This window comes from Cupressus sempervirens, chromosome 2 (assembly GCF_028749045.1).
Source record: "Cupressus sempervirens isolate cs-2001-9-10 chromosome 2, ASM2874904v1, whole genome shotgun sequence".
Lineage (NCBI taxonomy): Eukaryota > Viridiplantae > Streptophyta > Pinopsida > Cupressales > Cupressaceae > Cupressus > Cupressus sempervirens.
Window position 1 is genome coordinate 88,379,719 of NC_143119.1, and position 11,255 is coordinate 88,390,973.

The window sequence follows — 11,255 nt, forward strand, 5'->3', positions numbered from 1 at the left end:
TTTAAAGTTGGTATTTATGTTAATATTTGTAAAACTAATTCACCTCCCACTCAATTATATCAGTGGGCTATATATTCTAACAAAAAACATCAATGATAATCTCCCTATCTAGTTTGCATAGGATACTCATATCCTTTCTATGGAAAGCTTTAGTTGTTGGATTGTAGGACTTTATCAATGTCTTTATTAGATCAACATCCACTATTACTTCTAGAATTATCAATTTTTCCATATTCCTAACCCATGGGTTGTAGATTAGTGACTTTGCAAACTTATTTTGATGGAAATAGTAGGAAAGCTCATTTCCATTTGTATTAGGTATAATGACATCTCTACAAAAAGAATAAAAATCTCTAGAAACATGTGCATTTATGGTTTCAACATGAGAAGACCTTGGAATAAAATACACCCACTCCTCTACATACATGGTTACCAACTATTAGATTATGGTGATTGATCAGGAAAGTACTGTACATATGGCCTTATTTTATCAAGATTTTTTGGACCAATATGTAATTATTAATTAAAACCCTAAAGTGGTTAAAATACTTGTATAAAAGGGCTTAGGGTTAGTGATTGTTTCATAAGGTGTGATGCAAAATTGGTTCTTATGGTAGTATTGAGCTGTAAGGGATTACAGATTGTAATCATTAGATCATAAAAATATTGGACTTGCTATTTGGTGGATGTAGCCTAAGGATTGAGTGAACCATGTTAAATCTTGGTGCCTTGTGTTCTTTTCTGTGTGATCTATTTTTTTTTGTTATTGGTTATATTTTTATGTAATTGTTATTTTTATCCGTGGTTTAATCCTAACAAGTGGTATCAGAGCTTGGTTGGTTTTTAGTTATCCTCTGACAAAAAAATTCATGGTTGAGAAAGAGTCTCATGATTGAGTGGGAGCAATGGTAGATGAGGGTAATCTGAGGGTTGATAGGTTTAATGTATAACACTTCTAGTTATGGAAGATGCAAATGGAAGACTATCTATATCAGAAGGATTTATGGAAGACATTGGAAGACAAAGCCAAGAATCAGGGATCTATGTTAAATGATGAATTGAATCTTTTGGATAGAAAGGCACTTAAAAACATTTGATTATGCCTGGCACCATTAGTGGCTTTTAATATTACAAAAGCAAAGATGATAGAAGAATTGATGAAAACCCTAGCAACAATGTATAAAAAGCCCTCCACTTCAAATAAGGTATTTCTCATTGAAGCATTTATTTAATATGAAAATAGAAAAAGTTGGATCTATTACAAATCATTTAAAGGAGTTTACTACTATCACTAGTTAGTTATCTTCTATGGGTATCAATTTTTAAGAAGAAATTAAGGCTCTCTTGATTTGGTGTGTTTGCCTGAAAGTTGGAATAGTTTGGTAATGGCTATGAGTAATTATGTTCCTAGATCTAGTAGCCTAAAATATGATGATTTGATTGGTGTTATTTTGAGTGAGGAAAATTATAAGAAAACATCAAGTGGATCTAAATTAGGAAGTGTTTTGAATGCACAAAGTAGGGGCAGAATGACTGAGAGAGGAAGTAATTCTAGAAATTGTGGAAAATCAAGAGGAAAGTCAAAGGGGAGGAGGTCTCAATCGAGAGGACTGAACATCTACTAGTAATATGGGAAACTAGGGCACAAAAAGAAAGATTGCTAGAATCAAAAGAAAAATGAAGGAGATAAATCAGATGGAGAGAAGGAGGAAAATGTGGTAAGTAACAAATCTGAAGAGGATGCTTTTCTTCTATCTTTAGAAAGTGTTTATGATTCATGAGTTTTAGATTTTGGTGCTTTATTTCATGCTACACCTCAAATAGGTTATTTCATTGATTGTGTCTAAGGGGATTTTGGGCTTATTTATTTGGGGGATAATGAACCTTGTTAGATTGTTTGAAAGGGAAATATTAAGATTAAGTTGTGGAATGGGAATGATTGGCTACTACATGAGGTAAGACATGTTCCAAAGCTGAGTAGGAATTTAATTTTAGTAGGGAAACTCAGTGATGAGGGTTGTGTAGTTTCTTTTAATGATAAAAATTGGAAGGTTTCAAAAGGTTCCCTTGTAGTAGAAAAAGGTGTGAAAGTAGGAACCTTATATCTTTGTATAGATCATATTGTTCTTTCTACTTTAATTATTTTAGATAAAAATGAATGTTCAGGAACAATTGCTACAATCGAGCAGGGAGAATAAATAGTTGCTATAGATTCTGATACAACATTGTGGCACAATAGACTTGGGCACATGAGTGAGAAAGGTATGAAAGTACTTCATTAAAAGAAAGTTTTACCAAGTCTAAAATGTGTTAATATAGATTTCTATGAAAGTTGTGTGTATGGAAAACAAAAGAGAGTGAGTTTTGCAAAGATTAAGAAGGAAAATAAAGGGAGAAATTAGAGCTTATGCATACTGATGTATGGGGACCAGCTCAGGTATCTTCCCTTGGTGGCTCTCATTACTATGTTACATTTATTGATGATGCAACTAGAAAAGTATGGGTTTATTTTCTTAGATAGAAATATGACATATTTCAAACTTTTAAGAAATAGAAATGCTTGGTTGAAAATGAGACTAGTAAAAAATTAAAATGTCTCAAATCTGATAATAATGGTGAGTATTGTAGTCATGAATTTGAAGATTATTGCTCCATTAATGGTATTCATAAATAGAAAACTATTCCAAGGACACCACAGAAAAATGGAGTGGCTAAATGTATGAATAGGACTATAATGGAATGTACAAGGAGCATGAGGTTGCATGTTGGGTTGCCCTTACACATGTGGGCAAAGGCTATCAATACTATTGTATATTTTGTTAATAGAGGTCCCTCTACTCCTTTGGGCTGTGGTACTCTAGAGGAGGCATGGACTTGTAAGAAGGTGAGTTATTCTTTTCTCCAAACCTTTAGTTGTGAAGCATTTGCTCACATAGATTCTGAAAATAGAACCAAGCTAGAAGCTAAGTCAAAGAAATGTGTTTTTGTTGGATATGGAATTAATGAGTTTGTTGTAGGCTTTGGGATTTTGAAAATCATAAAATTGTAAGAAGTAGGGATATCATATTCAATGAGAAAGTGTTGTACAAAGATTTTTTGCAGCAACATGAGAAGAAAGAAGATGATTATGTAGTGCTAGATGATACTCCAAAAGTTGTTGTTCTAGTCATTCCTAATGATGTGCAATAACTGCAAGAACAAATACCACATACGCCAGTGAATGTTAGACGGTCAACAAGGCAAACTAGACCTCCACAAAGACTTTCTCCCTCTTTTTATTCTATTTTACCTACTGATGCTAGTGAACCTAAAAGTTATGATGAAGCTATGTATGTGGATACTCAGATTTAGTGGGAGTTTGCAATGAAAGATGAAATGGACTCTTTGCTGAAAAATAAGACATGGGATTTGTGCAAGTTGCCTACACGTAAAAAGGCTTTACAGAATAAGTAGATTTACATGTTAAAAGAAGAGGATGGAGGTAAGAAAAGATTTAAAGCTAGGTTAGTTGTAAAAGGATTTGCATAGAAAAAGGGAATTGATTTTGATGAGATATTTTCTCTTGTCGTTAAAATGACTTCTATCCATACTATTTTAAGTCTAGTGGCTACTAAAGATTTGTATTTAAAGTAGGTGGATGTTAAAACAACCTTCCTTCATGGTGATTTGGATGAAGAGATATATATGACTCAGCCATAGGGATTTGTGATCAAAGGTAAGGAGAACTTAGTGTGCAAATTGAAGAAAAGTTTATATGGCTTGAAGCAAGCACCTCAACAATGGTATCTGAAATTTGATAGTTTTATGCATGAGCATGGTTACAATAGGTGTCATTCAGATCATTTTGTCTACTTTAAGAGGTTGGCTAATGATAGCTACATTATTTTATGTTTATATGTTGATGATATGCTTGTAACTGGGTCTAACATGGATCACATTAAGGGGTTAAAAAGCCAATTAGCACATCCATTTGCTATGAAAGATTTGGGGGCAGCAAAACAAATCCTTGGTATGAAGATTTGTAGAGATAGGAAAAAAAAAACATTGATGCTATCTCAGGCTGATTATGTTGAGAAGGTGTTGCAATATTTCTTTATGGAGAATGCTAAAGCTATCAGCACACCTTTACCTACTCATTTGAAATTGACTAAGGAAATGTGTCCCAAGACATAAGAAGAGGGGGATAAGATGTCCAAGGTACCCTATGTGTTAGCTATAGGAAGCTTGATGTATGCTATGGTATGTACTAGGTTAGATATTACACATGCAGTGGGATTTATTAGTAGGTATATGAGTCATTTAGGAATTGAGCATTGGAATGTAGTCAAATGGATTCTTAGATATTTGAGAGGAACATCCAATAAGTGTTTACACTTTGGGGGTTCTACTATTGATTTACAAGGCTATGATGACTTAGATTTGGCAAGGGATATTGATACTAGGTAGAGTACTATAGGTTACATCTTTATTATTGGTGGGAAAGCCATGAGCTAGGTTTCTAGGTTACAAAAGGCTAATTCTTTATCCACTATAGAGGCAAAGTATGTCACTGCTATAGAGGTAGCCAAGGAGATGATATGGCTTCAATTTTTCTTGCAAGAATTGGGACATTCTCAGAAGAATAATTATTTGTTCACAAATAGTCAGAGGGCCATTCATCTTGTAAAGAATTTAGCTCTACATTCAAAGACCAAACACATATAGTTGTGGTACCATTTCATTTTGTCAATTTTGGAGGATGGTCAATTAAAGCTAGAGAAGATACATACCAATTTTACAATCTAGCAGATATGTTGAAAAAGATAGTAATGAGGGAGAAGCTAAACTCCTCTTCAGCTTCGGTTGGTTTTCTATACTGAATATGAATAAAAGAATAGTAGATTCCAAGGTGGTTTGATCTAGTGGGAGCCCCATGTCGTAGTAGTATTGCTATAGGATCAGTCTCCAAGTGGGAGATTGTTGTTTAGTGTAGAGCCTGATCAGTCCCTAAGCGAGAGATTATTAGATTATGGTGATTGATCAAGAAAGTACTATACATACTTCATAAATTCTTTGGGGTTCGAGGCATCAGCCAAAAAAGAATTTTTTTTGGGCCCTATTTTATTGAGATTTTTTGGGCTGACATGTAATTATTAATTATAACCCTAGAGTGGTTAAAATACTTGTATAAAATGGCTTAGGGTTAGGGATTGTTTCATAAAGTGTGATGTGAAATTGGTTCTTGTAATGGTATTGAGCTATAAGGGATTATGGATTGTAATCAGGTTGTAATCACTAAATCATAAAAATATTAGACTTGTTGTTTGATGGACATAGCCCAGGGATTGGGTGAACCATGTTAAATCTTGGTGCATTGTGTTCTTTTCTGTGTGATCTATTATTTTCTTTTATTGGTTATATTTGCATGTAATTATTATATATGTTTGCGGTTTAATCCTAACACCAACTTTGGTTTTATTTGTTCAGTAGCTTGCAAAGACTCCACATCAATATGAGCTATCAACTTTCCTTCTTCCTATGCATGATTTCTGCAATTAGATTCCTTACACACAAACTCTATTAATTTCAAATTCTAAAAGCTCTAAATTTTTTTGCAAATTTTGGAAATCTCATAACACTTTGGCTTTTATCTCTAATTTTTGTAGAATACTATAGCTCAAAAAAATGTTATGTCAACTTATTAATAGAGAAGAAAAAAAAGAGAAACATTTATGTGTTTTTATGTCAATGTGCATGAAAAATTTCAATTTCTATAAAAGTGCCAAAATCTATTTGTACTAGTAGCCTTTCTTAATCTTTCATGCACTTTTGACATGACATCACTTTTAGATCATAATGAAGCTCCTTAGGAGTCATTTCTACATTAAAACTAATCCACGTGACCTAGTGAATCATTATAGTCATTATTTTGTAGTCATCTTCTGCCTTAGCACTTAAACACCAATGACCAAGCAATCATATCTTTACACCCCTTTTGATGATTCATGGTCTAATCACTACTTTTAGCCATTAACTACATGACTAAGTGCCTTAAATATTTGACATCACTATAAGTTTTAATTGCATATTCACTTCATTTCATTAACATTTATACTTACTACTTGTGACCATGTGAATGCCCCTATAAATTACTAAGTCATGACTTTTCACATATTTCATGCTTTTAGGTTTTTATTCTTGTGATTATGTGATCAAGATACTATATGTATTTCAACCTTAAGACTTTTCTAGGTTGCAGCTTGGCTTATCTGATAATAATTTATCTTTGTGATCATATGAGCAAAGGAATTTTATGCTCTTTCAACTTGGTTGCTACTTCATAGTCTATCCTTACTAACACATTTTAACATCATGACTCTATGATCTACCATATTCTACTTCGATCCTGACTTATTTTCTTGGTCATGTTTTAAACTTTTCTTTTGATCCTTAACTATGTGACCAAGAGAATGAGAACGTTAACCATTTTCATCATGTTGCAACATATCTTGATCAATTTCTTCATATCATTGTGACCATGCAATCACACATATTTTTATCTAAGGTGACCACATCACTAAGTCATTGAATTAATTGATCTTATCTTTCTACCAGTGCAATTGAGCAAATAGATATTTCATGCACTTGTATAGTAGTGATCACCAAGTCACAACTTGCCTTATTTACTCCTTAGCTAACAATGTGACTGCATGATTTAACACTTTCTTTAACCCTTTCACCTTATCAATGTCTGAGAACTAGATATATGTTTCAACCATCTGAGCAAGTGAATAAACACCTTTTGTTGTCTTCTCATAGTTGTGATCTAATTTGCATAACATGACTTAAGTGCCTCGACCATGCAACTGAGAATAATTTTCAAACATTTTAACTTAGTTGCTCATTAGTAGTCAAATTGTCTAACCTTTTGATCACCCTTGTCACCATGTAAACATAACCATTTTCCCAATTGTTATAACAATTAATTATCTTTCTTAACAACAACCATGTCACTGAGGCTTTGTTCACTATTAAACTCAATCATGGTGTAAAGATGACTTTAGTATTTATCCACCATGACTTAGTGATCAAAATAATTTTAACTACTTCACTGATTCATGCCATTTGACAACACATTCTGATAAAGAGCTTTGACTGTACAATCTCCTTTGGTCACCAAGTAACAAACTTAAAATTTGTCATGTCCAAAATTTGAACAAGACACACATGTATGCACACATACATAATATTTAATATTTAATTCTTGAAAATAATTTAATAAATCATATCAAATTATTAACCAATTATTTTTATACAATTTTCAAATACATTTACTCATTTTTAAGAAATATTTAAACTAAAATATATTCACAATATTCAAAAGTCCTTTGATATATTACAATCATAATTGGATCCTTACAAAAAAAATTACATGAAGATCTACTTCTGATTTTTTCACAATACATAACTTTTACAAATGTTCATAATAAATCATCTTCAAATCTCCAACAGAAATAAAATTTTCCAAGCTTTTCTTCAACACATATCCATTTGGAAACCTATACAAGGCAACCTTGGAAACCATTGAGAGCTCATCTCCTAGCCTATCTCTCTATGAGACCACCCACTAAGCTTGGGGAACCAAGACCAACCAAGTAAAAATCAAGCACAAACACACAAATCAATAATATAGGATACAATATTTAACATCCTTTTTGAGCTTATACAGTAGGTTACCAGAGCAACCAATAGAATGGGTGAAGGTGTGCTTGAAAACCCTAAGGAGAAGCCAAATACAAAAAACCAAATTTTCCTTCACAAGGCATACAAAATAAATACCAAATCTCACATAATTTCTCCCCTTATCACTTGCAAAGTGTATAATAATGTACTGGCACATGCAACCCATACTACATGCTTATCCCTCTTCCTTTCAGGGAAGAGACTCTGCACTCATGGGATAGGGCCAACTATCCCCTTCACCTAAAGGCCATTTCTTCCCTCCCAAGGGTGATTGATGTCCTTCCACAACCATAACAACATACTTTCAAAATCAAAGTAAACATAAAGCAATAGAAATTCATTCACACCTAGAAATATAATAGGAACAATGAAATATACATCTATAGAAAAATTTACACATCTTTTATTAAAAAAAAATACAACACATAATTTTTAAAACATGGAAAAAAACTCCGACCATTCTCCAAGCTATGGCAAAAGAACTAATTAGAGAAGAGCCCTCTATCCTTCCTTGATCCAATCTCAAAAAATAGAAAATCTCTAAAACTAGAGAGTGGGTGAATGAATACCCTATTTTCAAAATCCCCTTTAATAAAAAAAACTCAACTCCTTTTTCTCCACTATGAAATAGAAAAATCCCCTTTATTCCACCTAAGTTTCCCTATTTGATTGGAACTCCAACTCACTGAAGATAAGGTGAGAAGTTCAGTAAGATTTCTTCTATTTTCACAATACTTGAAAAATAGGATTTTGAAAAGGGTTAGAAAAGTGATTTAAACTAAAGTAAAGTCAAAATTAAAACCCTAACATATAGTACTAACATGTAGGTAGCTTAAATTTATGAAAAGAACACCCTATGACTCTAATAAAGATCCTCTAAAGTCATCTTAAACTTAAAATCTATATTTAATCTAATAAAAGCCTTCTTAAGATATTTTTATGCAAGGGGATAAAAACCTAAACATTTCTAACTAGTTAGGAATAAGGTTGGGTGTCTTTTACCAATATCTCAATGTGACATGCCACTTAAACAAATAACAACACAAGTGTCAAGTGACACTATAAAATATACATTGAACATTACAAGTGGAAAATCAATTTTCACAAATAGAATCTAATCTAAAAAACTCTTTCACATTATGTTCACAAAGTAAAATACTTAACAATAGGGTAAATATCTCTTCATTAAATCTAAGCTTGACATTCTCAATTAATACAAAGGTATAGTATTTGTTTTCCATTTTACCATGGTTATTTCCTTCTCACTCAAACCACATATCAATAGTCCAAGATAAATAAATCATATGCACATATAAATCCTATATCAAATCTATATTCATAACTTAATCAAACATAAAATATTTATCAATTAAATTTCTAATAACATATTTCTATTTCAAAGCTATTGTGCATATAAAATACTAACATAATCAAACTAAATATGATATGAATATTTTACAACATGTCATAATTTTCACTTATATAATCCATTTGATCTTTCATTAAAACATAATTTCCTACCCATTAATAAAATCACCAACAAAGTACATGAATGTAAATAATCATCAAGCATCATCAATAAGTTATAACATCATAAATAATCACCATAAAATAAAGTGTCCCATTCAAAAATACTAACTTGACATCCATTTGATACACTTTGAATTTCTTATATGCTGCATATGCTAAGAATAATCTTACTACTTATATTCTAGCCATTGAAGCATAGGTCTCATCACAATCTATTCCTTCTTGCTATGAGTAATCTTTGCATACCAATCTTGCCTTGTTTCTTACAACTTCACCTTGTTCATTCATCTTGTTCATGAATACCCATTTAGTTCCTATCACATTCTTGTATGCTGGTCTAGTGACTAATTTTCATGTCTCATTCTTTACGATATAATCCAATGCTTTTTTCATAGCTTGTTTCTAATGAACATCCATACATGCTTCATCTACATCTTTAGGTTCAACTTGAGATATCAAACATAGTTCTTCATTGACTCTTCTTCTGATGATCTGCTCAGGTGGATGATTCTCTATCATATTCTTTCCCAAAGTAGGAGTTGCTATCTCAACTCTTTTCTCTACTAAAGGTTCTATGCTTTGCTTCTATGTTGGCTCTCCTTCATTCTACAAATTATTTTTAGTCTCAAGAAATACTTCATCATTCCTTGGCTTAGTAACAACATCATCATCTAAATTATAGTCAACTATTCTCTCTTGTATCCTAAATTTCTCATTAATTCTCACGTTGCACTTTTCATATGAATATACCATCTATAAGCCTTTTTTTTCAATGAATAACCAAGAAACATATCTCCATCACCTCTAGGATTAAACTTACCAATATCATCATCTCTTTTGATATAACAAAATTTTAAATACATAACTATAGTTGAGTGACCAAACCATAGTTCATGAGAGGTCTTGTTTGTGTCTTTCCTGACTTGCACTCTATTCATAGTGTAGACTAATGCAACATTGGCTAACAAAAATTCTAAAATACTTAACTTTAGATGAGTGACCAAATCATAGTTCATAAAGGGTCTTGTTTGTATCTTTCCTGTCTTACACTCTATTCATAATGTAGACTATTGTATTGACAACTTCTCACCAAAACATCTTGGATACATCATTCTCTACTAACATAGCTCTTGTTGCTTCTATAACTGATCTATTTCTTCTCACTACTATACTATTCTATTTAGGGGTTCTTAGAGCTGATAGCTATCTTTTGATTCTATTTTCTTCACAAAACATGTTAAACTCATTTAAAGTAAATTCTCCTCCTTTATCTAATCCTAAACATTTAATCTTCATACTGAATTCATTCTCAACTTTATTCTTGAATATCTTGAACTTATCAAATGCCTCAAATTTCTCTTTAAGAAATGCAACCCATATCATTCTAGAAAAATCATCAACTAGAATCATAAAATTCCTTTCACAATGGAATCCTTTAGTTTTTTTGGGATTGCTAGGATCTATATATACAATCTACAATTTTGTTGTAGTAGTAAACTTCTTTCTTAGAAAATAAGCTTTATTATGCTTTGCCGAAACATACTGCTTGCAAATTATGTTAGTAGGTTTTAAAATCTTAGGAAAATATCTAATTGTAAACATACTACTAGTTTTCACAATATTGTCAAAGTTTATATGACAAAATCTCTCATACTATAACTAATTTTCATCTACCCTTGCAACCAAACATGTTATTTTAGTAGCATTGAATTGAAATACATTACCTTTAGATTTGGTTCCTATTTGAATTACCTTTCCATCTTTTTCTCTAATCATGCATGTATTTTTATGAACTATAATAGATAACCTTTTTCCACTAGTTGTCCAACACTCAAAAGATTGTGCTTCAAACCATCAACAAAAAATACATCCTCAGTGTTAGTTTTACCATCAAGATTTATAGATCAATATCTTTTAACTTGGTGTGTGACATTGTTTTTAACTCTGACAATGCCTCCATCCTAACTTTTGAAGTCAAAAAACTTGTTCATATGAGTAGTCAT